The 25709-nt window shown below is 37.8% G+C and overlaps 1 long non-coding RNA gene across 1 annotated transcript; it reads left to right on the plus strand.

Annotated features, from left to right (window-relative positions):
* LOC309590413 lies at window positions 1–25709 on the plus strand. Its single transcript, XR_014228142.1, has 4 exons — window positions 1–103; window positions 5694–5884; window positions 24639–24735; window positions 25639–25709. It is a non-coding gene; the product is annotated as an uncharacterized lncRNA (long non-coding RNA).

Below are 25709 nucleotides of genomic sequence, written 5' to 3' on the forward strand. Positions count from 1 at the left end.
GTGGAAGAATCTTAAAAAGATTGCCTTCACTGTAAAGCATGAAGTGGTACCTCTGCAGTCCAAAGAAGTGTCTGTTATCAGAAGAAAACGTGTACTTTTGGAGGTGAGATCAGTTCTGTGCTCTGAACCGAATGATTTTTCGTTTTTTGTTCTGATAACAAGCTGGTGGCAAGCTTCACTGAACTGAGAAATTGTAAACTCTTAGAAAAGGCTGTCTAAAGATAACAATTCAATGTTTCTCAGTAATGTATTCTGGATGAATCTGATAATTTAAAGCCCACTCCACCAAAATGGGAGTGATGCTTGTGTCCTCTTTATCTTCAATTATGTCTAATCTGTTTCTAATTCAAGCACAGTGCTGCTGTTGTCAGATCAAATATAGATTTTAAATGTTTTATGCTTCTCCACTGGGAATGTTTTAAATGTATGCGGGCTGTCTGTCAGGGCTGTACTGACTGAATCTAATAAAGTTTTAGGTAAATTTAAAGGAAATAAGAGTGCTTAAAAATGAAATGATTCATAGTTCATGAGATGGAACATATTTAATGAACGGCAGCTAAGGAAAAGTTATGGAACAGTCTCGATGGATTACCTGCTTAACCTCTAAGGAACCCTAATTCAATAAATAAGTTGTATCTTTCAGGTTAAACAGCATGGTTTTAGAAACAGATTTTAAGAAAAGTCATCTTCAGGTCTGATGCTCAAGTTCCTTTCCAGAATAGGGATAAGTTAAGCATAACTATTATTTTATGAAGTGTTATGACATATCTGTCACTGTCAATAGTTTGGAGTACTAATCACAGTTTACAGTCAAAATAAAAACTGCATCAACATTATTTATCAATGTGTATTCCCAAGTATTCCACAATGTGCAACTGAAAAACATAACAAAAAGAGCTTTCCCAACTAGAAATAAATTTTAGAGAAAGAGTAGCTCACCTGAGTACATTGCATTTTAAATGTCCATTCTCATGACCCCTGCCTTGAGGAAGATTCACAAGTCTCATCTTAAAGTCAGCAACTGATGAATTATTTAAAAATGCATTTGTTTATCTGCCATGATCAAGACCTAAATTAAGAATCCATCTGTATTCTTTCAAAATTCTGTTGGTGAAATATTGGAATTATTCTAAAGTATATTCTAATTGCAGGTTGATTATGAACTTGAGACCAAAGTTAGAAGTCTATTTTTTATCAGCGTTTTCTTCTTGTCCTTTGATTTGTCAATGGAGTATTGTTTGGGCATGTGGGGCTCAGTGACTGCTGAATAGATCAAAATCAGGGGAGAGGGGCGATGTAAGTGTGTGGTGTGTGGTTTTGTTTGAGTTTTTTTGTTTGTTTACTTATTTTGTGGTGGTGGTTGGGTTTTGGTTTGGTTTGTCTTTTTTTTTTTTTTTTCCCCCCTGCTATGGTTCAGATCTTGATTCAGCCTGCTGGGGACCTGTACCTATCTTCTGTGTTATACACACATACAGGTGCTAATTGTGAATCAACTGGTGAATATGGAATATGGAAGGAATCTACCTCAGGTGCACTAGCAGAAAGGTCATTCACAGACACCATTTCTGCATTTGAAGGAACAACCTTTCTCCATAAATGTTCCCTCTGGAGTTGACTAATGCTGACTCACTCCACCCTATGACAGGAATATAAGGCAACCCAAGGATGTGACTATCAGGATATGGATGCTGCTCTCTCATTGTTGCTCTTTGGTGCTACCTTTGAGAACTTCTGTAAATACTAGGAGGAGCCACCAGACAAAGGGTGGTGAGGAGTCTCTGTGTACTCACTCTTTCACGTACTTCTTCAGTGGGAGAGCTGGCTACGCTGTCCTTCTAGCACACAGGTGCTCAGCCAATGAGCCTGCAAGCTGGATATGCCTGGCAGGAGCAATTTATCAAGTCTGCAGCCAAGTCTTAGCCTCTTTCTTTCTTGGGTTCCCTTAATAAACAGAATGGAATTAGCAGGATTTGCTTGAGGTGCCATGTCTGTGTTAGATAAGCATAGTAACTGTAATACTTTTGTAGAGTATAAACCTATCACATATGTGTGGGACAGCTTTGTTTTCTGTGGCAGGGAAGCAGCTATGATAAAGGCACTGGCAAGAGTCTCCAACAGAAGTCATGCTACTTTTAATGGTAGGAACATAGTGTGTCTGCTAGAAGGAAGAACAGCTAACTCCTCTGACCAAATACTTCAGTATGGGTTGTCTTACTTTTGTTCTAGGACCATACAATGATCCTTCTTTTAAACATGATGACCTACCTCCCCTACTAGCTTTCCCACCAGGACAACCAGTAATGACAAAAAAAGCATGGAAAAAGTGAAGAAAAGAAATTTCTGGACAAAGCGTAAAATGTTCTCACAGTGTATATCAAGGTACTGGTAGATGATGGAAGACAAAGCCGCCTCTCTGTGCAAACTCATAAAGATACTGCAAAGCGGCAGGTTGAGCTGAAAGCGTTTCTGGCTACCTTTCTGAAGTGTGCATACCAGATTAGAGATGGCTGAAACAGTTCTTTGTTGATGCCATTTTGCTAAAGTCTGTGTGTCATATAGCGGCCTTTTCAAGAGTAAGGCCTCTCCTGTAATGGGAAAAAGAGGTGTTCATCCTCCTTGCTTAAGGAAAGAGAAGAGAGAATACCACCAAGGAGAAAAGGACAGACAACTTCAGGAGTTATTGTTTAGTATTGCTGAATTTAGACATCCCTTAGATGGTTAGTATAAGAGGAGAAGAGGGGAAAAAGACCCTTTGAAACTTATTTCATTTCTTTTTACTTTCTTGTGATTACTGCTTGCTTTAAAAAGCACCTTGTTTTCTCATTTGAATAATAGTGTATTTTAAAGCACAACTCTATTTATGAACATGTAAGCAAAAATGATTGCAAAGCAGACAAAATAAGAAAAACCAGATGCTGAGCAAACACATCAATATGCTGTTTGGTGATGATCTTTCTCCAATGATGCTATCATTTTCAAGGTTTGTTTTTTTTGGTTTGGTTTTTTTTTTTCCCCTTTTGACCTTTTGAAAAACTAGAGTTCTGAACCACAATGGTAAACATTCCACAAAGAAATTAGAAGAGAAGCTTTGCTTTCCTTCTATTCTTTCCTTGCCTATGTGTGTGTTAACATATATTGCATAAATATGTATGTTTGTAATAGTTAAATGAAAGAATGTAGAATTTAGTAAAGTTATCTGCTTTCAAAATGAAGCCCTTAAGTTTTTACTGTAATTTTCACCTTGCTTAGGCTTGCAAGAGCTATAATGGAAACATATATGGAAGGAAACTCTTTATAAAAAGAATCTCAGTTTGCAGCATCACTCTTGTGATTTCCAAAAAATAATCCCAAGTCCTACTTAGTTGAAAAAAATTCTACTACCACTTGGCCTTGAAAAGCAATGCTATGAGAGAGCGTCAGATTATCCTGAATGTCTTTACACTTTCATATGGAAAACAGAAATGCTGAATAAGAAAAATGAATGCCTTAAAGGTACAAGTAGCTGGTAATCCAGGAGACTGACTCTAGCTGCCAGATGTGTGCAACTAGTTTCCTCTGAATTCAGAGGGAATTGGTCATAGCCTGTCACTACAGAACAGAACCCAGATCACCATGTTATATTGTGATGGGTCCAGACAGAAAAGAACCGTAACAAGCTGGATTGGGTCCAGAGTTCCCAAGAGGTGGGATATATCAAGCCCTGTGTAGCTGTGCTGTTTCAAATTATTTCGCAGCTAGAATCCTCAAGTTTTTATTAACTTTGACTAGAGCAGAGCTGCCATTTTAGCATATTGCCTGATATAAGAGCTAGGAAAGCTTCTTGGAGGGGACAAACAGCTGCTTGAGGCTTGTTAGCTCTTCCTCTGTGGGAGAGCCTTTGTCCTCTTTTGAACGCACTAGCAGAGACAGTTGATGGAACAGGCTCTATCAGCTGAAGTGTGATTTGGGCTGGTCCTCATCCTCTGGGCAGCAGAGAGCTCAGTGCTGAACAGACCTGAGCTGTCATCTTTTGTGAACTCGATCTGGAATAGTATAATTCCATGCTTATCCAAGCGAGCCTTGTCTTACCCTAAACAGCAAAACAATTGAGAAGGGTTTGAATCAGGAACTTAGTATTTCCAAATTATGGGAAAATTCAGATCCAAACTTAAATATCTGTGTTGGCACTCTCTTTTCTTAAAATGGACTTTATGGCATCTCTGCTTCTGCATGAAGCTTCTTCAGGAGCTCTGCCTCCATGCAGGGATGCTGTGTCCTCAGTATCTCTGAGGCTAACATGTTTTCTTATGTTAAAATAGAAGCATCCAAGTATCAAGTGGCAGCAAGACAATTTGTAGCCTTCCTATAAATTAGCAGGTTGAATTAAGGACAGTTATTGACACCTGAACTAGTCATTGTAGACTGTGTTTACAGTCAATGGAGAGAAAAGAGGACTTTCTGGGTGCAGTCCATCTGACCTATTTAGATATGCCCTGTAGGACAGGATAGGTTACATGCTATGCACTGATGACTCTTAACTAGATCTTCACTGACTGTAAAAATGAATTGCTTCTAACTAGATTTTTTGCATCAAATTAGCTAACTAACTTGATATAAGACAGTGTAATTTTCTCCCAATGAAGATAAGATGAAACATCCATGCACAGATGTTAATAAATGTAAAATTACTACCGTTGTCGTCACCTGTTGTAAACTTACTTTTATCCCTTTGCACATGCAAAATGCTTGTGTTTGTGTGCCTAATGAGCATCTATCATGACCAAAAATGATTGAGAACAAGAGTTGCTTGTTCAAGGTTGTGCATAGATAACTTTTACAGCCTAATCTAGGTGCTTTTGTACGACAGACCCAGGAAATAAAATTACATATGTACACTTGGAGGACAAAGGTGTTCTTTAATATTTTATTTATAATAAACCAGCATAAAATTATATTAATTTGTATTATGGCTACAGTTCTCAGTTTTTGGTGCTGCTTTATGTCTGTCCTCCAGTGCCAAATATACAAATTGTTTGCTCTGTTATGTACCTGGAAAAAGTTCATTTTGACTGTTTTGCTCAGCAATGGTCTCATTCACCTGACTGTTAAGCAGCAAAGTGGATAAAAGTCAGAATGCCTTTCTTCATACTTAGACAAAATGAGCTATTAATCAGAACCATTTCAATATTGTGTTCTAAGTGACATGAATACATCTGCTGATTTAGAAAAAGACAAACAAATCCACTTACCTGTGTGACACACTGAGCATAATGATTGGCTACATGAATGAGAAGAGAGAAAAAAATTATTCAAAAGAGGAATAACTTTCTCAAATTTCCCCCAAATATCTTGTCTATATTCTTGACTAATTTCCATAGGGCTATGTACAGCAATTAACCTCTAATTAAACAAATGAACAAACAAACAAAAAATACACTTGGAACCCCAAAACATAGATTTGTTTAAACCAAGTCACTTAATGTTTGTAATTCTGTAAACCTGTCGTCCTCTTATCCCTTATCGTATTTTAAATATTCCCATGTGTCTGCCAGTTCTGTTATTAGACTGGATAGCAAGCTGTCCAGGACAGAGATCATCTATTTTATCTTGCTTTCATATTAATTTTCAGGCTTCATGATTTTAAAAGTGTGTGTGTGAAAAAGGGAGTATGTGTATATGTCTAAATATGTATATACTTACACATTTGTTTATAGCAGTATGGCTGATGACTCCAGCAGTTTCCTGTGAAGTGTTGACAGTGAGCAGACCTTTGTTTATTTGTGGAGGAAAGATTCCATCATCGGTACATTGCATGGACCTGGTATTCACAATCCTGTGCCAGCTTTATGCATTACTGACCTCCACAGGCATTTTATGGGAAGGCACAGCAGGAAGAGAGACGAAGGTCAGTACAGAAAATGTTATTCCTTTTGCAGACAAGTAATGCGTGTTTAGTTGTTGTTTTACACCATTTTTGCATATAAGGCTCAGTTGCTCTTCCTGCAAAGACGATCTGTCCATAAGAATTTTTTTCTTGCTTGTTTCAATCTAAGGGTCAATGATAAGGAGCACTGTCAAGTTCCATTGGGTCCATGTCACACTATACCTCAAAACCCAAGTAGAGCTATGATCATGTCAAAATTTTCTGGGTGCCGCTATGTCCAGATCAAGGCACAATTGTGTGCATAATTCTTGCTCATTGGTTCGAGCAAAGTGGGTTTGTCTGTGTATATGAAATGCAGGTTTGGAGATTTGATGAAATGTGAGTTGAATACCTTCCTGTTCCCTTCCAACAGCTGGATTTAATACGTTTATTTCATGTGTTGCATAGAATTTATTAATAATTAAGCAAAGTGTTGGGATACTTGTTAACACATTTCTGATTACCTCTTGGATGCGAGAAGGCTCTGCCTCACCTTATCTAAAGGACATTAACACTTCTAAAATTAAGGTGAGGGAAGTCAATATTTCCTTTGGCATCCAGATTAACACAGCACTGGGCAGTAACTCTGCTGAGTCACAGGCAGTAGCATTGAGCAGAGGCACCTTGGTATAAAGTGGGACCTGAAGACATGGCCTGACTGTTGACTGATTCCCACAAGTTTGTAAATGTATGATTGGAACTGTAGCTCATACATGAATTAAAGTGCAAAAATCTTGTGGGAAGGACAAATCTTTGAAATTAAATTTTCACGGCAGAATTGATTGTTTTGATTGGACAAACTGAGGAAATAAAGTTAATGCTCTGAATATGTTTTTCATCCGCAAATCTTGTAGCATCACTCAAAGAAATAAACACAATCAGTGCCTGTATGATAGTGCAAACCTAGTTAAGCAAGCTTTAGATGAGCTCTTAGGTGTTTGCAGCATTAAAGCCACAGAAATATGGCTTATCAGCAACAAAGTAATACAGACATAAGCTGTGATACAAAAATAAAGTGTGGACTTTCTGAAGATTGTGCAGTATGAAAACAAGGCTTTAAGTGACTGGAGAGCATTCGGTTTTCCAGGCATGCTACTACCATGTGTTGCCACAAGAAAGCATCTGGCTTGATTCCCAGGCCTGCAGCTCGGTTCTTGAATGGACAGGATCAGGAAACACCAGAGATATGGCGATATCTCATAAATAGAACAGGCTTGGACACAGAACAGGCTCTGGGTGTGCCTCATGCTTAGCACATATGAAGAGTGAATGGCTGAGGAAGGAACTTTGAAATATGCAGTTCGGATTTTTGCTCAAGTATTCTGAACCTATGAACTCTGTTCTCAACTAGTCTAAGAGATAATCTGAAATTATTCTGTCTATGAACTGTACAATGTTACAAGCTTAGACTTCAGACTTAGTTTAACTCATTTTGCAAAACAAGCACTGGTATTTCATTATCATAACCCTCCTTTGGATGGAAATGCATTAGTGGTGTCTGCACGAATAAGCAACGAAGAGTAGTGAGAAGAAAAAGCCTCACACAGTACCGTGTGCACCCACAGTGTCATACTTTCTGCCTCAATTTGTACCTTTTCAGTATCTGACAGTGAATGATAACATTATTGCAATGGCATTTACCGGCACTGCTGGAGTATGGGATCTGTCATTTTTTTCTTTTCTGAATTGTTGTGCATGGCTGTAAAAAGTGCCTGAGGCTGAAATGTGTTTCAGAGGTCGTCAAGGAGGAAACAAAGTGGGTTTTTTACTATTTTTATGAAATTTGGCAAATCAATTTGAAGTTGGAGAAGTTCCAAACCTAAATGCACGTTATTATGGATTCAGATGGATAACATGGTTCCTGGTGGGGATAAGTTTCTCATAGTCTCTTTCAGGAAATTATACAACTGTCTCTCCTTTTTGTTTTCCTCTATATTTTCTTTAGCCTAAAGAAAGGAGGTTTCAAAATGGCCGTTTAATAATCTCCTAGAAGAATAACCTTTGTAGCACTCCTATTTTATAACATAAGAACTACAAAAATCTGGCCTTGGATGGATTATAACAGAATCCTGTCTATTGACTTATAGTTTATGATTAAGTCACTAATCTGGCTTCCAGCTTCACTTGTATTTGTTTGGAATGACAGGAGTCCCTTTCAGTGGTCATCACACATTTCTCTTTTCACCAGCTTTTCCTCAGAGGTAATTGCAGCTGTACACAAGTCATTCAGTCTCCAGGAGAGGGCAAAATTTATTTTAATGTCCGTGAGGGCACAGTTACCTCAGAGGTGAAGGTATTGTTGTGGAAGAATAGGAAAAGCTCCCTCTGTTCTGATGAAACAGAGTGCCTGACAAGATTAGGAACCAAGAGATCTTCCTGATGTTTTTTTTTTTGGTGTTTTGTTTTTTTTTTTTTTTCCCATGAATAAACCATTGTTCAGTTCGTTTAAATACAAGTCGATCTAAGCTTGAGCTCATTTTATCAACAAAACCCAGATCTTTTGTAAAGCTTATTTCTAAATACATTCTGTTAGTTTGGTATCATCTATACCATAATGATTTTGCCGTTGCAACAGAATTGCAGTGACAGTACCTGGGAGTATTGCAGCTAATTGTTTTTCATTAATGAGAATTTGGGATACTTGAGATTTACTTGAAGTATTGAATTCAATGAATCCTTAGTCCCAAAGCAAAACCATATGTTTCTGAATGTCAGATGGACTTTTACATTCTAATCCACTGATTTACATATGGGAGATACTTATAATTGTAGTTATACATCTCATTCAGGTGTCCACTAGGGTTGTTTTCATAGTGGACTAATTTCTCAGGAACAAAGTCACTTCATATTGGTGTAGAGCACCCATGCAGTAAGATACTTAAAGTAGCAGTACTGCAACGTTGTTTACTGAATACATATTCCAGGTGACTTTCCAGAGAAGATGCTCGAGCGAGAGCTTTGTGTTTTGCATTAGTATTGCCAGATGAGCAATTTCATTAAAAGATCCGGTTCTATTTGGAATCATTGCTTATACTAAAGCAGGGAAATCTTGTATACATTTCCTTTCAGTTTCTCTGAGTATCAAACATTTACCTTAATTGAATTTTCTTTGAGGTTCTTGAGACAAATTCATCCCTAAAGAAAGCAGGAATAGATTTTATGACTGTAAGAGAGATACACTTGCTTACCTCAGGTTTGAAATTTAGTTCTTTTTTGTTACTTTCAGCCCTTTCATCAATTAATGCTACTGAAAAGGCATCGTATAGGAGGTGAACTAGTTCCTAGCTCTGGAATTTTGATACTTTTGAACATGTTTTAAACTTTGAAAACAAACAAAAAAAATCAAAACCATGACGTTTAGGCAGGATTCTTTCCCTATAACAAATAGAATTCTAGCACAAAGAACAAAGAATATAAATCCTCTTAGATTAAATTTCAGCATCAGTAGGTTTCAAATTTTGAAACTGCTATTGTTGCATTTGTATACCATACATATTTATAAATATTCACCTGCTGATGAGTTGGAAACCTTCCTTCCATTTTCAGTTGCCTCAGGCTTTGCTTAGAATGTTGTAGGAGCTGTTTGTTTATTTTTTAAATTTTATAGACAAGTATTAAAGATTGGATGAAAACTCCATGGAAACAAATAAATGTTGAACACACGGAGATGGAGCTCAGAAGATTTGCAAATGTGATCATTTCCCTAATGAGCGGTGTTTTGCTACTTGAAATAATCTCTCCTGTTCTGAGTACTCTGCATTATGTAGGAGCCTGCAGCTTGTTAAATTCCCTTCATTAGAGGGTTTTTGAACTCAAAGGAGTTCAAAAACTGGGGAAACAAGTATTACAGGATTGAACTCCCAAATCTCAAAGTACTTCTGAAAATATCCTTCCGAGTTAATTTTTTCTTTGGTAACCAGCAAATTACCCAGCTGGCTTTCACATGAGAGTCAGAAGTCAAACTCCAAGATGCATTCACTAGCCTGCTTACTTCTTCACTGCTTGTCTTTTGGTTCACAACTGTCTGCTGCATAAGAAATGAAGACCTGTCAAAGCACTATGGGCCCGGGATGCGTGTTGCTTTCAAATCAATGGTTAAGTGTCTGAAAACAGCTGAAGTTCAAGAAATTAAACCTTCTTATAATTCAGAACCCAGCAATTATGAACACAATAGTCTTTATGTTCTGGTTTTGCAGAATTTTGGGTACCTTTATTCCTGACTTGTTTGTGCCTTATTTCTGAGGTAAGTTTTGTCAGGAATGGTGAATAACACATTGGAGGACCTTTTTATTCTTCAGCTGCACCAACAAGCTGCAAGATAAACAGAAAAATGTAGCTAAAACAGTAGTAGAAATGGCAGTAGAAAAGGTAGATGCAGACAATGGTGAATGTTAACTAACTCCTTACTAGGCTTAAAAGGCTACTTCAGCCTTTCTGGTATTTCCCAGAAACTCATGGAGATCAAACAAACCTGGAAAGTTACAAGTCTTTCTTGGACGCTCTTGGTTAGGTGCTCCTCTGCTGAAAATCTCAGACACCCTAGAAGATGATGTCGTAAGGGTTTATTTCCTTGTTGTTCCAAATTTTTTAGAAAATATGCATGTTTCCTTTTTCATGCATACTGTTGGAAACGGCAAGGTCAAATGATAAAAGGTCTTCCTCTGTTTCCTAATGTTATTGAGCAAAGTATGCTAAATAATGTATGTATGGACAGACGTATCTTTCCACTGATTTCAGATGGCTGTAGCTCAGGTCTGTAATAAACCTAAGGTTTATTGCTTTTATAAGATCTGAACTGTCTTCACTTTGCTTTGATTTCGATCCCAGTTCAGTTCCAAGGATGGTTTATAGGAATGTGAGATGATCTGGACACATGTCAATAATCCAGAATCTGCTAGGTGCCTCTGTACTTACACACTATTTTAAAAACTGAACTATTAAAAAAAAAAAAAATACAGTGTTTTGGGAATATGCATGATCAGGGAAAGAACTGCTAAACATAGAGGAAACAAGTGTAGAAGGTAATAATCCTCATCCTTTCCTCTCTTAAAAGTTTCTGCATGGATTGGGTACTTACATTAACTTAAAGATACCATTGGTCGATTCTCCAAATGTTGAGAAGTAGCAAGTCTATGTAGATGAAAGAAAAAGTCCAACTTCAGCTTCTGTCATTATTTATATATGTGAGCAGGTATCACCGTAATTTAAGGCTGTTATTGACAGCTTGCAGTAAAACTTGTATTTGGGTATTTGTTCTTTGGCAGAGAGTACTTTGGAGAGTAATCTGCTTTGTGTTAATCTGTTTTCCATTCTCATTGAGTAGCCTAAAAACATAATGATGAACATGTGTGCAAATTCAAATATGCAGTTGTAAACAAATTATAAAGTCAGTATCATTATGTTATGTCTATATGACATCTTCACCTCTTCTCTAAGGAACAACAGAATGACACCATCAGGTAGTCTCAGTAATTTCAGAAACTCAGCATCATAATGTCTAGTCTACACTTCTCAGCTCTACTACTTCCAGCCCAAAACAAACATTTCAATTTATGTGTGTAGATCCAAAATTTAATACATTTAAAGGTAATATCTATAGGATAATATTCAAATTGGTTGCTGGTTTTACTTGTAATAGCAGAGGTTCAGCTAGAAAACACTCCAGTTTTTCTCTGTAGGGGGTTCTTATACTGTTATCTGCAGTTTCTTCAGGGTTCTTTGTCTACAGACTCTTACTATATAGAGCTCCCCAGACCAGATCCACGGGCAATTTTTGTCTTTCTACGTATAAATTCTACATTTTATTATTAAAAAAAAAGAAAAGAAAAAAAGTATCATGCTTTGTTTTTCTCTTCTTCTTTCTCTTACTTGGTCACACCAAGAACCCATGGCTGGAGTGGTAAAGACAAGATAAAAAGTAAGACAATAGATAGCATGGAACTGTTTCAAAAAGAGACTTTCTTCTAAGTGGCCAGGTTTTCATTCATTGTTCACGGTCTTGTTCCAGAGAATTCCTATTCAGATTAGAAGCCTAACTGATTGTCAAATGGTTGTAGAGAATGAGTCTTACCTAGGAAGTGGTGAAAGCTAGATATCGGCAGTGGACAGGTGGCAAAAACATTTGCTCACTTATTCATTTGCTTTGCCTCTGATGGATTCTCCTAGTGTTTACTCTCTGCAAATATTCAGCTATATTAATTTCTGGAGAAAGATGCTTGCTGAAAGAACGCTAAACAAATATTTAGAATGTTATGAACAGTTATTATGTATCTACATTAGAAAGTCATGTGTTCCTCTGCCAAAAAAATAAGTTAAACTCAGAAATAATGAATATGGGGTTTGGTGAATAGATCAAAAATCGTTTTAGGTTGCGCCAAAATGAAATCTTTGTTTTTCATATTAGGATGAAAATTTCATTTTCATTTAGGGCACAAGGATCAGGTCACTGAGTATTTAAATATTTTGTACAGTGTGGGGTAACATCAAAGTGGAATTTAAGAATGTCTCAGTAGTCAGGGCACTTCCCAAAGGCTGGCAAGACAATGGCTGAGATCTGCTTAGGGGAGAAAACTGAATGGGAATCTATCATATGATTTTGTTTGAATGCAACTCTTTGAGCCCCAAGCATTTGAACAGAAATTATCTATTGAATTGTAGACAAACACTTTATAGGTTTTGATTTCCACAGGAAAAGCTTTCCTACTGTATATCTCTATCTCCTGATCTTTCTAAATACAAGAAATATATTTACTTACCCTCATAAGAGCTCCTGTGAATAGAAAAGTGCTGTTATCTCCATTTTACAGCTGAGAAACAAAAAATTCTGTGATTCATCAAAGTTCACCTGCAGAACTTTTGTGAGAGAGCAAATCTCCTAAGTCCTGGGCCAGAGCTCTTAATATTGGACTAGCCTTTCTTGGAAACAAGCACTCCATTTCTTATTACAAGTCTTCTGTTACCACTGCAATAAGTTCATTTCAAGTCCTGTAGATAACCTTAATATCTTATCAAGACAATGTAATTTTCAAGGAACTTCTTATTTAGAAATTGACAGACCAAGAATATTTTGCAGAAATGAGCTGGCAAATACTGTGATTTAAAATAATATGAATCCATCTGGAGAAAATATGTCCTTACTGGTGAACCGTTTACCAACAGAATGATTTTGTTATATACACACTTCAGAAGTGCAATAGAAAGACAGAAGCAACTCTTTATTATTTTGAAGACTGGCCAGCTGTGCATATGTGCTCAAATGGCTCAACTTATTTGTATATCAGCAAAATGGGAATTGTTCTAGTTCCCAGAGCTGTTTTGCGGATTAGTACTTAAGGTTTATACACACTTTGGAAACACAGAGGACCTTAAAACAATGGAAATACTTTCAATTTTACAGCATCTTTCCTCTGATGATCTCAAACGCCTGTTTAGACAGTAAGATTGTATAGAAAGACTGCAGTATAGAAAGTGGAAGAAATACTTGGCTCTGTTCATTTTGTTTGGTTTTGGTTTCATTTGTCATTATCTTCAGGCTGATTTGGTTCCTTCAATAACAACTAATAATTCTAACTATTTCTAACACTACAACTGTAGTATTTCTAAAAATAGTTCTAAAAAGTGCTACCCTAATTTCCCTTACTTGGGCTTTACCAGAAGGACTCTGCAATCCCTACAGAACCTGGGAGTCTTACTCCTCCATGATGCTGCTTCCTCTCTGCGGTAGTTTTACTGAAAATAATTTCTGAGGGAAATCGCTCAAAGCAGAGAAACTTTTCATCCTAGATTATTGTGTTCTTTAATTGCTGTGCTTAGCCACAGGAAAATTATTCTAACTGCAGCTTTCTTGAATGTCTATCAACAGATTGCAAAGTGCTGAAGTTATTCGACAATATTACCTAAAATTTGATGAGAATAAGAATCTGGCAGTATGAACAGCAGTTATACATACTTTTCAACGCCCAGCGTTTTGTGAAGAACAGGTCAGATTACTGAGTGGTGTATTTGCTTGCCTAATATTCTGCTGAATTAGAAAGATATGAAGCAAATAATTCTAGAAACCTGAGACTCCCGGTCTGGACCACACTATCTGCTACTCCTAATAAGAGAAGCTCCATCAGTCCTGAGGTCAGAGCCAATTAGGCAGCATTGAGGGGAACTCAAGGGAAAATGCAAATCTTTGTTGTCCATCCTGTTATCTCAGAACTGTTTGCCAGTTGTATAAAGCATGGTTCTTGTCTGCATTCTTTTCTCTCTCCCCTTGAGCCTCACTGAAGTGTAACTGTATGCAAAGGTGATGGGAAGATATTTTGTTGAAGCTAGTTTAGTAATCTCAGAATGTAAAGACTCATCCTTCTAATTGAAAGTATCCTCACACACTGGAAATGAAATAACTTAGTAAGTTTGAGGAGCCAGCGTAACCAAATCCACCTAGGTTTAGGAGGAAGAACTAGTGTGTACTGAGGTTTAGGCAGAATCGCCTGACATGCAGCCTAGGCTCCTAAGAGGAGCAGGAAGAGTTTGGGCAATCAAAAATAATTAGTCAACTTTTTTTTTCCCCTAAAAAAAAAAAAAAATTATCATCATCTGTGGGAAAATGATGCTTTGGGTAAACTTCCTGTCAGGAAAAGTAAAACAAACCATATAATGTTGGATCAAAAACAGCAGCTGCTTTTAACTGAGTCACATTACTGTGGAGTGGCATGAGGCAGAGGTCCCAGTGATCAGGTAGCTCTGCAACTCATGCTGTTGGCACCCTTGGGCCTATACTGGAAACTGTAGTTATTTATTTTTATTTCCCACTCCCCCACAGTGGGACCTGTGTCTCTGCTGGACTGTGTATCCCATGACATACCATGCTGTCTTCCTGTAGTTCAGCCACTGTCACCAATAACAGGATGTTCCACAATCACACAGCAATCTGCAATCTGAAATATGGGCTGTGTAGAGAATGTGAGCCATGGAGGATCAGAACTTAGGACAGTGCAGATGGATGCAGAGATTAATAATGACTCAAAAGTTAAAAGATTTGACCTTTTCAGGTGGCTACTTTTAAAAAAAAGTGTTTTGTTCTGCAAGAAGTTTTCTATTTTATCTCTTAATTGCCATTCAGAAAAAAACAATATCAGACTAGCCTACCACATGGAGATTTCATATTTGATCAACTCAAATTTGGGATAGAAAAGGAAAGAAGGATTAATAAAAAGAAAACCCTTCTTCCTCCAGAAAAAGAAATTCGCATTCTTTGAGAGACCCTGGTCTCTGTTTCTTTTAAGCAGCTGCTAACCTCCTTTCTTCCCTATTATCCTGTCTCACCAGTGCACTCAAGTATCTGATCTATAGGCTAGTTTAAGAGATTCCAAGAGGAAACCAAGAAAAGTCTCACCTCATTTTCCTCCTGAACTTTCATTCCTGCCTCAGCAACTTCAGTCAGTCACTCACACATAGTGCTCATACTTTTGTCTGAACCCAAGTAGCAGAGGGGGCAGGGGGAAGGTGAATGGGTTGGATTTTAATTTTTTGTCCACAGACATTTTTATTTTTCACAGTAAATGGCTAATTTAATGTTTTCAGTAAAATCCAGGTTGTCAGAGAGAATAATAAATTTAAAGTCTTATCCATACACAACTGTAGGTCAGTCAGCTATAGTGTCATCTTTCCCATGCTGCTCAGCTAGTGATTTTGACCTTGGTGTGAATGGATCATTCATTCAAGTGATGAGAGTTAATTTAGTCTTCATAATAGCCCAGAGCTCAACCTTTTCAGAGCTGTGATTGTTTCAGTGATGCCAAATTATATGCAATCACTGAGTAATATGAACAGTGATCCACTGCTGTGTCTTTGGACGTAGGCCACCAAAATCATTCTTTTCATACTGGTAGGAAACACAGGCTATAAATCCAGTCAGTGCTGTACATTATGAAGTGTATAAGCCATGTAACCATGTAAACAGTATACTGACAGAAAGCGACATTTAGGGATTTTACCCCATTTTTTGTTCTATAGCCGTTTTCTCCTTTGAGGGAATTTCTTCAGTTCCAGTCTCAGTGAAATCTCCATAAAATCCTCTCTCTCTGTTCACAAACTTTTGTATGTCTATTGTTAGAGCTTAGGGAGGGAGGCACAATTCAAGATAAGCATACCAAAAATCAGTTATTTTCATCCTGCTCTCTGCAAATTCATACGAGGTTCACATGCCACTCTGCAAGGGTAATGAAGAAAGCAAAACTGTTGTCAGCAGTCTGACTTGCTGAGCACGGATCTGCTAGATAGTCTAAAAAAAAGCTGAAATCCCTTGTCATAATAACAGGACCAAAGTGTGAAGTAGGACTTTTTAGTCAAAGGAGACTGGGTGAAAAGAGTAGAAGACCAAAGTTTTTATTCATAACGGACCTGTGTTCTAAGCAGGCAGATCACAAGATAGAGTTTTTTCACAGTGTAGCTCAAGCTCGGAGCCTGGAGGTAGGATAGAGGTTGGTCTGTCCTCCAGGGCGCTGAAGCGCAGTCATCTGGCCTGCACGGGTTTCAAGTCTCTGTGTTTTGCCTTTTGCCAGGAAGCAGGTTTGGCAAGACAGATCTTCAGACGCAACATGACAAAGTGTGATGTTAATAACATTTTGCAATGGTTTTCATATAAATTGCTTCTCTATAATGTTAGAGAAAATAGTATTTACATTAGGCAGAATATTGGCTAATGTATTTAGAAGGAACTCTGTGCAACTTTCCAGCAAAAAAAATCTTGGAAGTTGCAGCAGCACATGAGGATAAACTACAAAATCAGTGGTTATTTGACCATTCAACGCAAATGCTTTGATGGATATTGAGACTTGGTGAGCTGAGGATGTTGAAGTTTCCTTCAAGAATCTGGAAGAATGGTTGGAAATTGTCTGAAAGACTGCAACCACAAGGAGGTATGTGAACCTCCTATATACAAAATGTATAAAAATGGTATTTTTAAGAGAAGACATAAGTCTTACAGTATAAATCAAATCTGTGACACCTTAGTGGCTTACAAAATTCAAATGCAAAATCTAGTGATCTCTAGAAAACATTGTACTACTTGCCTCTGTATCAATCTACTAAGGATGTGTGTATTTAAAATTCTGTTTCTTGCATCAGTGCAAGCTTTCCTCTGTTGGCAAAGGTGGGATTCTGCATGAATCAGCTTTGCAAAATCGGTGCCTTAATATTTTTGGCAGGCTCTGTCAGAAAGATTTGTCTTGCAGCCATTTAATAAGCAGATTTGTGCTCATTGTTATTGTAGTAGCAAGTGGACTTTAGAAGGACTGTTCCAGTGTCCCCATCCCCCTCCTTTTCTCCCACCCCCCCAAAAAACCCACAAATACTTTATTGTTTTTGTTCAGAAGCATCACTTTTTTTAATAAGATGTCTGGATGCCTTGGAATAAATCTAATTCATAGTGACTGCCAGTGGCTTCCAGGGCCATGAAAGCAGGCACTCTGGGACACCTTTTCAGTGTCACCATTCTCATCAGGATGGGGAATTACATAGCAGTCTGATGAAGGAGGCTGTTCAGGGATCCTGCTTTTCATGTTCCTCTGACACAAAGGAGACATCATGTCCAAGGCAATCAGGCCCCAAGTAGGTCCCCCCGCCCCCGCATTTCCTGTAGTAAACATGACATGTATTGTGACTATTTTGGAAGCGGTGTTTAAAAGTATACATGCGATACTTTAAACATCTAGTAGCTTTATCACGTGTGTTTCAGACTAGCATTCCAAGTGCAGTACCAGACTAGTATTTATCTGTTCTGAAATTAAGTTCTGGGCACCAGCTGAAAAGTGTATTTTTGTTATTAAGGAATCAAATTAAAATTGTAAGAAAACAACACCATTATTAGTTTGCAGAAGTTATTTGCTTTGATTAAAAGCACCAATAAATGTGTCTTGGTTCTATAACTGCTCCATTTAGCACTTGACATATAATAGGTTTTTTTTTTTTTTCCCCCACAGTGTAATATCTCCATTGAAATATAATTATTTTGCAGCTTGCTCAACTGAATGCCCTTATAAACATGCTGTTAGGGGAACTCACCCCTGGTGATCATCAGAACATCATGACAATATGCACAATTGATGTACATGCAAGGGATGTTGTAGCTACGCTTATAGCACAGAAGGTAATTTGTTGCAGAGCAATTACACTAATGCATTTTTAAAAGCATAAAATAAAGAATAATTTCATTTGTTGAAAAGATATTCTGGTGGCTTATGTATGGCAATGACAGAATATTTTGATTCAATCCATTTTTGTCCTTTCATATTTTTTGCTTTAAAGTTAGGTAATTACGTTTACCAGTTAAAGAATTACCACTTAAAAATCTATAGATATTTTGTCCAAATGTTTAAAGACATCCGTTAAAAACGTATGCTGTAATGTGACAGCAGGTTTTTCATTAATTTGCCTCCAATTACTGATCTGTTCACAATTAATATAAAACCTCACATTTATTGCAGATAGCTTGAAAGTTTAATACATACAAAATATAAACCAGCAATTGTGTTACGTTTCCAGACAGCATTTTTTTTTTCTTTTATAAATAGATTTTATTTCCCTATCAATTTCTGAGGTGGAGTCTGTACTGCTAACTCTTTCCACGCCTGACTTCAGCACTGCTGCAGCCTATTGACAGTAATTTGCTACTCCATCTTCAGACCATGACCACTCAGACAGGAAGGAGGTGGCGAGGGACACCATGCAATGTCTGCTCCCTTATGCATGGTTAGGCAGGTGAGAGAGAGCTGTTGTATCTTCCACTCCTCCTATCTGCAACCAGCTGCACAAGCAAGGGATGGTTCTGACCTCCAAGGGGGCACAGAGCCCTCAGTTTGAATGGGTAGCTTCATTCCAGAGTCAGACACCTAGAGCTTTACTGTTTATTCATGAGGAATAACAAAGCAGAAGAGAAAAACTGTGTAGCTATGAATTGTGTGTGTGTGTAGTGTATATCTTTTCATCCATCCTCTACAGCCTTCTACACATCCTCTGTCACCCTTCTACATGTTGCATTTTAACATGTTTACTCATAGTAAAATTCACCTTTTAGTGACACAGGGCTGCCAAGAGCAAGGATTGCCTCGCCTTCCCCCATTTCCAAACACCCTTCCATCCCCATGATGGTAAGGAGTTCAGTATAATAATGCTTTGCTTTATTGTGAATAATAATTTTGCTGTAGGCCAGACACATAGTATTGAGGTTTCTCAGAAATCCAGTCTTTGCATAAATGACCTAAATAAATAGTGCAAGATGTAGTCCACAATAAACTCATGAAAGTAAAAATTGTTTTACTTGAGAGAGCGAAATAGAAAAAAGGCACTGTAAATTATCGTAGTGTGCCATGAAACCTCCTTGTGCAGGACAATGGTCTCTTAGCCTTGTTAACTAGTATTCTGTAAAACTGAAAAAACAAAAACAAAAAACCAACAAAAAAAGCCCTCAACACTCTTACAGTTGCTGAACAAAATCCATTCTACGGAGCATAATCACTTTGTTGTGGTGTGATGCATAATAGCAGTTGCATCGAAAATTTGCAGCAATTTAAAATATTCTTTTCACTGAAATTGTTTATCCACATTGCCAAAGCCTTTAAGGAAGTACTGATGTTTTTCATATTGTCAGGAGCAGCTGTTTCTATCTGCTGTGGCTGTCTAACCGCTAACTAGGCAGATGGCACACAGTAGCTGAGGTGTGTCTGTTGTATACAGGACCAACTTTTCTGGCTTATAGGAAGCACAGCTGCCATGCTATTATGATGATGATGATCCTTATGTATTTCAGACATTGGAGGCCTTATACAGAGCTGCATGCTTTGAAGGGGTGATTAGGGTCTTTAGTACACTGAATAAGTACTTAAATAATCAAACTGACAAGCTGTGTGGAAATATGGAATCCCTATTAATTAGAATTTTGGGTAGGGATCAGGGTAGGGGGGCTCTGTAAAAACCAAGTAAAATTATTTGCCACACATACAACCATCTCAATACGTTATAGCCTGTAAATGTCAGTAAAGAGTACTTCAACAACTACTAGATACAAATACGTTTATGAATGAATAAATGTGTTTTACATCATTAACGCTAGTCACTTATTTAAATAACAAGCTGAAGGGAAATATTGGGCAGTTAAAACTAGAGAAGACCTCAGATTTTTGCCTCAGTTGGCAGAAACATGTTCCATAGAATATCGGAAACAGCAACACTTCTTTCCCCATGTCTCTCTTCTAGAAATTACTATATTAATATCTACTTATTTCTTCTAAATAACTACTTTCTTAACATTCTTGTATACTGGGATATAGCATAAGAGAGCTGGAGGGGTAGTAAGGTGTGGCTGGGTCTTAAGGAAGCAATGAAACACTGACCAGATGCTGCATTTCCTGTTGATTTGAGGCATTAGTTCATTAGACCACTAATCAAAACCATGTGCTCTGCTAACAAACCATTTCATCCCCTGAGTGCTGGAGCATGCACATGCTGTTCCCAGCTAATTAGGACCTGCTCCAAGTCAATGAAAAGTCTCTTGTTGACATCCATAGGTGGTAGAAGAGGTTGTCTGAGAATGGGTGTCCTTGTCATTGATTGTGTCTTCACATAGCTCAGCTAAAGGTATTTTGGCCAGAAACATGGAATCACTGTATCTTCTTCGTGTTTCTATCATGTTAATATCAGCTTGAAGAGTTTATGTTCCATAAGCTATCATGGCCTTGTTACAGAGTTAAAAAAACAGAACTGGGGGCACAGTCAGGTGGTTGTGCATAGGTGTCTGTGTTTCAGAAGCCCCATTGCTAGCCTTTGTTGTCTAAAGAAAGAGGTCAAGGTTTTGAGCAGGCATAGAGATTGATTCATCACTTCAGCCCTAAGTTAAGACTTGAAGCTACTTGAAATACAGAGTGGGCAATGTTCCATCAATAGTGCTTATGTTGCACCACTACTTTGTGTATAGCAAAAATGTCCGTCTCCAAAGCTTACAGCAAGGTTTGTTCTCCATGGCAGTAGAAAAGACCTAATGAAATCATATTCTGCACTACTTTCCAAATAGCTACAACCCTAAAAGCATGAACAAATATAGCATGAAATTAGAATTACAATTATAAAACATGTTTCTTTCTTCATTATCTATAAAAAGTTTCTGGTGAGTTTGAACAGGAAACTGTGGTGGGTAATTTTTTATAAATGCTAGTCCTCTTACTTAATAAAGGAGACAGCTTAATGCAACGCTATCACTCGCCAAATATAATTTCGTAATTTTAGAAATACTTATAAGAACGATAACTTCCTTGCACATGATAAGAACAGCTGATGCGAAAAGACAGGAAAGTTTGGTCTCTTAGATTTCGCTAAATGGGAAGAGGGAGATATGATCAATTATATCTCAGTAAAGCTCTGGGATCAATGTGTCAGAGAGGTGTACAAGAACAAACAAAGGAGGATGACTCATGGAGCGGAAGGCAGAAAGATAGAGCATCTTGATCAGAAAAGGACGAAAGAAATAGCCTGATTCCTCAGAAGCCAATGGAGGCAGACCTGCAAGCAAAGTACAAGGTGAGCAGTTTACAGCAATAACAAGAAATACTGCAGGGTTAGAGGATCATGTGGAGATGGTCACAGAAGAAAGCAGAAGTACTGCAGTGCTAAGGGAAAAGGTTTTCAGAAAGTCACAGATATCAGCAAGCATGTGGAAGACAATCACAAAGGTGAAGAAGATGAAGATCAAGGGCGGAGAAGAGGACTAATGAGCCTGGGAGATTTAGAGCAAGCAAGGAGAACCGCTGGTGCCTGCTAGCATGGGAGATGAAAGAACACAGATTGCTAAATAGGAGAAGGGATTTCTTCAAGCTGGTGAAAAACATCAGTGGGTAGGAAGTGAAGAAATGTGCCTTGATTGAGGCTGGAAACAGTTGATGGGACAAAATGGAAACAGAGAAATAGGTGAGAGTTCTTCAAGAGCATTTACATGTGGTAAGAAAAGAGACAAAATTCCTACTTTCTTATATTTGGAGGGAATGCTGGCGTATGCTGTTCCTGGGTAAGATGGCTTTGTGGTTAGACAGTTGGCGAAGTAGCACTATGGATAGAATTATGGAAACACCTAATGAAAGAAGGTGTATGTGTGGTGGAATTTTCTTATGGAGACTCACAATCAAAATGATACTGTTCTTCCCAAGCCCATTTCTGCTCTCCCTTCTCTAACATTGGTTCATATTTAGTGATCGCAACTGAATACAGAAACAGATTACACTTAAAACATTTCTATTTTAGATGTGTGAAACATTTTCTCATTCTGTTCATGATATTCAATGCCCTTTTGTGGATCTACAAAGTAACTCTTACTCAGCTCAACTGCAAAATACACAGAGGAAAACGACCAGCATGAGATGACATCTGTTTAAGGCTTTGATCTGTACTCCTCCTTGTGCTATTTAAAAAGGTGAAGCTACTTGTGCACTAGGTAAAGTGGGAAAATCAAAAGTCTGATAAAACTGTAATTTAACTGATAGCAGACATTTCCCATCTTCTGACTTGAGATGCCCTGCCTTTCTAACCAAACAAAAATATTTTACCTTTGCATTAATTTATCTGGATGATCTCACCTTTACTAAAAATGTTATCAACCCTAATTACTGAACATGATTCAGAGCATGCTCTCACCTACCCTGAAGTCAATACTTTTAAGTAGATCAAAACAAGGAGGCCTGATTTTTTGATGGTTGTCCCTCTATGTATCCACTTCATCAAGTGATATGAAGTAACATCCTCCTGCTAAAGTGGAATGCGGGGAGAAGGGAAAAGATGTTTTTAAAGAAGCTCAGGTCTCCAAGTGGAGGCAGAGCCATCAAGGCAAAAGTATCTGCTTTTCTGCCAGAGATAACAGTAAAGAACATTTTTTTAATCTTCTTTTGTTGGAGAGGTTGTATACCAGATGATGATGCACTTTTTTGCTCAAATACTTCTGTACTGTTCATCAGTAGGTTCTCAAACTCACTCTCCTTTTATCACTGTTTCAGATTCTCTTCTCTTGTGGTGATAGACTGAGGAGAGTCATTCTCACTCATACGTGATTGAAAGAAGCTCCTTGGATAGTCTCTACACTCACTTTGGGAGTTCAGAGTTTTTAAAATGGAAACGAGATTTCAATATACAGCCAGATCATAAGTTGGTATCAGTAGGAACCATGCTGCATCAGGGATACTTAGATTCTTGCCTCAAAATTGTGTTATTTAAGGAATCATGTTTTTTTTCATCTGTGATCATCTGAAAAATGAAATCTTGAAAAACACATGACAACTTTAAAGTGGTAAAGAATACTTACGGTGCATTTCTTTCACATATGAATCTACATGTAGCTTAAATTCACTCTCTGCTTTTTGTTGTAGTGAGGATGGGAAATGTCTACATATGTGCCAGTGCTCACCCGTTCAGCAGGAAAAACTTCATTTTGGTGACCCTCTCTTTTTCTTAAAGGCAATATTAAAGAAAGCAGCGGATCAAAACAGAAACAGACGTGATATTAATCAGTGCATGACTAAGAGCTGAGTGTTGCAAGTGTGGCATTCTGACTTTAACATAGCAAAAAGTTCTAGCCTGTGTTCAGTTTCACACACCTAACTCTGAAAAACAACGACTTAAGGTAAAAAAACCCAACCAAACCAAACAAAAAAACACCACAACAACAAAAACCTTGCAAACTCAACCAGAGTAATTTATCATTTTTTTGATGAAACCATCTATTTTGGCACGATGCCTGCTCTGGGAGTAGCTGCTGTTTCTCCTTTGGGTTCAAACTGCCAGAGTGTGTAAGGCTTTTCCTCAGGAACGCTTCATGTTTCCTGCTGGGCCAGATGAGCCAGAAGATCAAAGGTGTCAGTCGCTCACCCTTCCCTAGTGATGCTTTGTCTTTCAGTAGTAATTTCTATTTTGATTTTTTTTTTCATGGGTGGAACTTGCAGAAACATTAAGTACAATTAAGTGCTAGACTTTCCAAAGAATATACATTATGCTGTTTCGGCTGAGGTCATATTTTTCAGCTGATCAAAGAAATGTTCTGCAGGAACCTCTGAAATGTTGACTGTGCTTGTGTGAAGTCACTCTTACTAGAGTAATTCCAAAGAAAACAAACTATGTATCAGTTATTTCACTGCTTACTGGTACCTTGTCAATCATAATTGTTACTTGAAATTTACCATCTAAAATAACAAACCATAGGAAAGAATAGGCTGCGGCAGACAAATTATTTGTTTGGAGTCATGGGGACTGACATATCTCAATAGTTTTTGCCCTTTTTTGCTGTGTTTCTCAAGCTAAGCAACCAGCAGAGTGAGACAGGAGCACACAGAATCCATGTGCTATATATGTACAAATGTTAAGTGTTTTCTCTTTTCTCTTGATTTTATTTATTCAATGTAACAAGAGCTATGTGAAGCCAATGAGGCCAGTGTTCAGGAAATATGTGATTGATATCCTTTGACAGCGAAGTCATAAAATCAGACTGTAGCAGTGCACTTTCTTCCATAAACCTGTCTTTTGAGATGAAAGAGTGCTATTCCACACTCATTAAAGAGGCCTTCACCACTTCCAAGTTACACTGTGCTCTAAAATTTTGTCACTGTAAAAGGTAAGATGACCATAATAGGCAGATATTTTCTTTCTTCAAATGCATTGTTTTATGTAGCAGACACCACTCTAGTTTAGTAAGTCAGTTCTATTTTTTTTTCCCTTCTAGAGTCAGTAGACTGGCCCTGCAAATACTTGAATATCTTGTTGAAGTCTGTGGTCAGCAGGAGGCAAGGAAGAAAATGTATGGGCAGAATAACTCACAGGTACGCATTTTTCAAGAGCTGGGCATTAGCTAGCACTCCTTGATTTTTATAAATCAACTGGAGAAAGAACAACTTTACTGTACAACAGGAAAAAAACCTAAAGCACACCTGGTACAAGCTGGCCAGGTGTCATTAGCACCAGAAGCAAAAGCAAATGAGTAACAAATTGCTACTTAAAACTCGCACCCAGTTCATCTGAGCGACAACATATAGCCGAGGTCACTACTACTGAAAATTTTGTCTTGACCATAATAGACGTAAAAGTTCAACAGCCAGTCCAGGCTGGTAGAAGCAGAATGTTCCCACTGGTGGTTAAAGTCCCTATCTTTGTGAGCAGTCACATTACAATTAGCTTGGCAATAGCAGGGTCGTTGGCCATGGTCTTGAGATCAAGGCAATTGCAAACACCTAAGAGAGTTAACAATGTAGGTGGCTATGACCGGCTGTTCCATAAGATCACCTTTCCTCTTTCGATATAGTTGGTATGTTTTCAGTAATGATTTTGCTTTTTTTTGTACTACTGAGTGTATGTAAAATTGCAGTAATTTAATCAGATGAACTGTGAGTTCAAATCTATTAATGTTCCACTGAATACAAAGGAAGAAGAGAGCAAAGAGACTATTGTTCTGCTTCACAATACAATGAGTAAGATAATTTTGTCTTGTTCTGTACCCTTCCAGTCTATATTGGTAGGTTGCATTTTGTTCTAAAGATTCTGGTACTGGTCCATGGTAAAGAACAGATACGTAGCTGCGGTTAATCTAGTGCAGTATTTGCCCATTCGGTATTTTCTAATTTGTGAAAATCAGTTATTTGGCAAGCATATGTAAGTCTTCTGTAGTTAGCTGTGTCATGTAACTTCAGTTCTGATTCATACTAAAGTGAAAAAGAATGTTTCTGCAGGTATATGAAACCCTTACCAAATCTCACCATTTATCTGTGAGTCATGCTGAAACATGAAAACAGAAATGGCC

The sequence above is a fragment of the Platalea leucorodia genome (genome assembly GCF_965183815.1).
Source record: "Platalea leucorodia genome assembly, chromosome: 5".
In the NCBI taxonomy this organism is placed as follows: Eukaryota; Metazoa; Chordata; class Aves; order Pelecaniformes; family Threskiornithidae; genus Platalea; species Platalea leucorodia.